Source organism: Portunus trituberculatus, chromosome 50 (genome assembly GCF_017591435.1).
Source record: "Portunus trituberculatus isolate SZX2019 chromosome 50, ASM1759143v1, whole genome shotgun sequence".
Taxonomy (NCBI): Eukaryota; Metazoa; Arthropoda; class Malacostraca; order Decapoda; family Portunidae; genus Portunus; species Portunus trituberculatus.
In genome coordinates, this window is record NC_059304.1 from 12,769,160 (window position 1) to 12,773,892 (window position 4,733).

The 4,733-nt window shown below is 41.9% G+C and overlaps 1 non-coding gene across 1 annotated transcript; it reads right to left on the reverse strand.

Moving 5' to 3' along the window:
* Positions 1-2,968: 2,968 nt before the first annotated feature.
* Trnav-aac lies at positions 2,969-3,041 on the reverse strand. Its single transcript has one exon. It is a non-coding gene; the product is annotated as a tRNA-Val (tRNA).
* Positions 3,042-4,733: the final 1,692 nt, after the last annotated feature.

The window sequence follows — 4,733 nt, forward strand, 5'->3', positions numbered from 1 at the left end:
AACATAAAACGGAAAATGGGAGAGCTTACGTAGAGGAAGGAACAAGAAATAAATAAAAAGAAATAAGAAGAAATACAAAAAGTAACAAAGTAAGAACAAAGCGAAGAAGAAAAAAATTGAGAAGGACTTGAGGTTTTTATGTTCCCAAAGCTTAATCTTGCCGAAATACAGCAAGCGGGGAAGGGAGAAGGAAAAAGGCGTCGGGGAATGGTGAGAGGTAATCCCCTATTCCCCGAGGGCAGCCCTGTGGGACGCGTAGGACCTTCTGTACAGGGATAAGCGCCGGAAGGACCTCCCCCCCATGGATTCTCCGGGATAGGAGGGTGATCCTTCTGAGACTCTCGCTGCCGTCCTTTTCCTCTTGGTTACCTCCCGCGTGTGTGTGTGTGTGTGTGTGTGTGTGTGTGTGTGTGTGTGTGGCATTTTTGGTCGGTATGTGTTTTTGGGGGTAACGTTCTCTTTCTCCTTCTTCTTCTCCTGTTCCTTCTCTCTTTCGTTCTCCTTTTCCTTCTCCTTTTCCTTCTCCTTCTCTTTTTCCTTCTCCTTCTCCTTCTCCGTCTCCTCTTTTTCTTCTCCCTTTCCTTTTCCTTCTCCTTCAACTTATTTAATTTCCTCCTCCTCCTCCTCCTCCTCCTCCTCCTCCTCCTCCTCACATACCTTATCAAATCACGACGAACCATTTCCTTTTTCATAACTAATAATATGAAAAAAGAACGAGGTCACAAAATAAGCATTGCGTAATAATTGGCATTTGGGGAAAGTCGATCTTGACAACTCATTACAAGCGTTGAGAGTCCTCGTGGTACATGGGGCGAGGGCGCGTGTTGGCATTCCTGAAAGGGGTTGAAACGTTAATGCTCATCCGACCACTACCACTACGCATTTGCTCCAGAGAGAGGCACGAAGAGAAGTAGGAATGCTTTGTTTATTCATGTTCCTATTTTGCATCTCGTTTTCTTTTCTTTTTTTTTGTTGGGGGTATAAACATTCTCTCTCTCTCTCTCTCTCTCTCTCTCTCTCTCTCTCTCTCTCTCTCTCTCTCTCTCTCTCTCTCTCTCTCTCTCTCTCTCTCTCTCTCTCTCTCTCTCTCTCTCTCTCTCTCTCTCGTTCTCGCTCTTTCTCTCTTTCATAATTCTCCGGCGCGATAATATTAAAGAATAAAAGCGTGAGAGGAAGAGAACGAGAAGTGGAGAGGGTGGGTGCAGGTACTGAGTTTCGAGGAGGAGGAGGAGGAGGAGGAGGAGAAGGAAGAGGAGGAGGAGAAGGAGAAGGAGGAGGAGAAGGAGGAGGAGGAGGAGGAGGAAGAGGAGAGTGAGGAGGGGAAGGAATTGAGGAAAAGGAGAAAGAGTAGAAATCCGGAACGCACACGCCTTGCCAACTGCACCTCTTTAATCCTTTGTCCAGTGTTGTATTATCCTCTCACTCCCTCACCAGGCTATTCCAGCCACGTCCACCTCTTGACCTCTACCTCTTCCCAACGCCGCCCAGTCACCAGCCGCGCCAAGTCAATAGCTAGACCTTCCCTGACACTCTTGCTCTCTTCAGCCCTTTCTGTGCTCGCCTCAGGCTGGCTTGAGACTCTTGGTGACAATGTTGGTTGTATAATGTTAAGAGTGTCACACATGCTGAAAGGGATGAGACAGGCAGGCAGACAAACAGACAGACAGAAGCATACATACACAGAAACACACACACACACACACACACACACACACACACACACACACACACACACACACACACACACACACACACACACTTTTTATAATTTGACAGAGGAAAATTGTTGTTGTAGTCTGCAGTAAATTATACATGAAATAATGAGAGAGAGAGAGAGAGAGAGAGAGAGAGAGAGAGAGAGAGAGAGAGAGAGAGAGAGAGAGAGAGAGAGAGCATACTAAGCAGCCATATAACTATAAAAAAAAAATATGTGGCTGGAAAAGAAAACAACTTCAGATACGCATTGTGAACGGACGCAGTACCGAATGAATAAGACAAACAAAACAGAAGAGATCTCGTTACTTACAGTTACATAACATCTGAACATTATAAAATTACGAAGAACAGTAAGACATAGCAAAGAGAAAAGGTGAGGATGCTACATGAAAAGTAAAGACCACCCTGAGCTTCCTTGTGTTCCCCTTTTACATCTCGTCCTATACTAGCACTGTAAAGAGGGACTGGTCAGCAATTTCCTCCGGTGTGTCTGTAAAGAGGAAGTGGTGGGAAGGAAGAGCTACACGTGTTATGATAAAGAAGAATAATGTTGTGTGAAAGAAAAGATAAAAGGGATAGGAAGTGTAGAGAGAGAGAGAGAGAGAGAGAGAGAGAGAGAGAATAACAGAACCGAAAAGAAATTGAGAGAAAGATAAGGTGTGAAACAAAAGATAAAAAGGCAACATAGGACAGTTAGGGTGCAGAAGTGAATGGAGGGAGAAAGAGAGGTAAAAGGGATTGCAGGAAAAAAAAAACTGTGAAAAAAAAATCTGGAGCGGAGTTGTGTCATGTAAGGCAGGTGTTTCCAGCAGGTGTTCCTATCGCTCACGTAGTTGTTCGTGTCTCGGTAAACATTTAGGGGTTCTCTGGCGGGTCGTTTCGTGTCAGGGTGTCGAGCTTTCTTTTGACATGCTAACCCTTTAACTTCTATGGGTTCTCTTTGAGCCTCACACATACTCTGGTTCAAGTTGATACGGTTTAAAAAGACACTCAGCTGAGGTAACACGTGTCGTACAGGGAAAGGATCAAACCTTATAGAGGGAGGGAAGCAGTAAGTTGTCGTTTGGTGTATCTGGATGTGTTTTTGTAATTTTAGCTCTTGTTGATATCATCCTGTACTTGTTTTGGTGATTTTTGCCTACTAAAGGGGAGAAGAAGGACATGCTGCTAATGTTCTTCTCCTCCCCTCGGCCACAACAAGAAATAGAAGAAAGAAAATAGAGATAAAAAAGTAAATAAAAAAAAATAGTCATGTGCTCACCAGGGCTCGAACCTGGGACCTTCTGTGTGTTAGACAGACGTGATAGCCACTACACCATGAGCACTTGTGAAGTGTTTCGATATATGATTGTTTTACTAAATATCTACTGTCTTTCACTGACCTTCACTGGGGATGAGTGAGGCACACATGAACCTTACTTAAGATTAATAAACAGTATAACGTAATTCACAGCCAGACGAACCGCACGCTGACATGGAGCTAGTTTGATCAGAGACTAGGATTACATAACACGCCCAAACATGAATACTCAGGGAATATGTGCTATAAATATTTTTGCTGATTAATGAGCTGACATTAAATCGACTGTCACTCACTCACTCACTCACTCACTCACTCACTCACTGTCTAAATGTTTTCCCATAACTTTACATATTGACCTACTTTCCATCAGTGACAAGCATGTGTATGTATGTATGTAATCACAATACTGGGCCGCTGCGGAACTTGAGTGAATTAATAACAACACAGGAACTCTACTCCATGTGTTGATTTTTTCCCCTTAGTGCTGAATGTTATTGCACATTTGTTACGCTAAATAAATCATCACTGTTCTTTTGTAACTAACTTTGTGTATATGAACAAAAATCTACGTGTAATAAATATAATTGGAGTATGGAAGCGAAAAAGTGTGTGTGTGTGTGTGTGTGTGTGTGTGTGTGTGTGTGTGTGTGTGTGTGTGTGTGTGTGTGTGTGTGTGTGTGTGTGTGCGTGCGTGTGTGCGTGTGTGTGTGTGTTAGTAATGTTTAAAGGTTGTAGACACAATGAAGAAAAAAAAAAGTAAATCTGCCCTTCCTTCTCCCTTCTTCCTTCAGCACTTAATCCGCTTGTGCCTCCATCAGACAGACGCCATCCATCCATACCTTTCCTGTTTCGTCTTTCTTACCCATAATCCATTGCTACCTCTGTTCCCCTTTTTAGTATACGACTTCCCCTCTAGTGTGTGGTCTCCCTCTTGTCTTCCTTCCCCTCTTCCCTTTGCTACATCTACTTCATCTTCCTCTTCCTCTTCCTTTCTTGTTCCTTGATTCCCTTTGTCGTTTCTTTGATATGCTATTAAGATTTTGTTTTCATATTTCGCTGAATTTTCGTTCAAGTTTCACGTAAAAGAATTCATTTTCAGTAATTGTCTTTTCTTTCGTTGTTTGCCCTGTCCTTAACTTCTTTTCTTGTAATTTTCAGTTTACTTTTGTTGCCTCAGTATTTCATTCTTCCAAGATATATGGTCATTTTTTAAACATCATTATTCACAACATTGATCAAATAATAAAGTATGTAACTTGTCCTGTAAGAATCGATTTTGAAGATAATTTTCTATTTACTTTTGTTGCTTCAGTATTTCATCCTTCCAAGGTTTATTATAATTTTTTTAACATCATTTTTCAGAACATTAATTAGAAAATAAAGTACGTAACTTGTCCTGTAAAAATCGATTTGAAGTTAGTGTTCCGTTCGTTCATTCTCCAGTAGCGGCACCATATGTTGTTGGTGGTCCAGTGATGCGCGGGGCAACAAACCTACTCTTAATGCACATGAGTGACTTGCATGAACTCAGCATGAGACTCGGGGATGGGATGCTCATATCTCTAGGAATGTACGGTCCTGTTTAGTTAAAGACAGATAAATAACTGGATACAAACTTCATAATTCCTTTTTTTTGTTGAATATTAAGATTCCCTAAAACTAATTGAAAACAAAAGTCTGGAAGGATAAGGTTGTGGAGAAAAAGCAATACTGA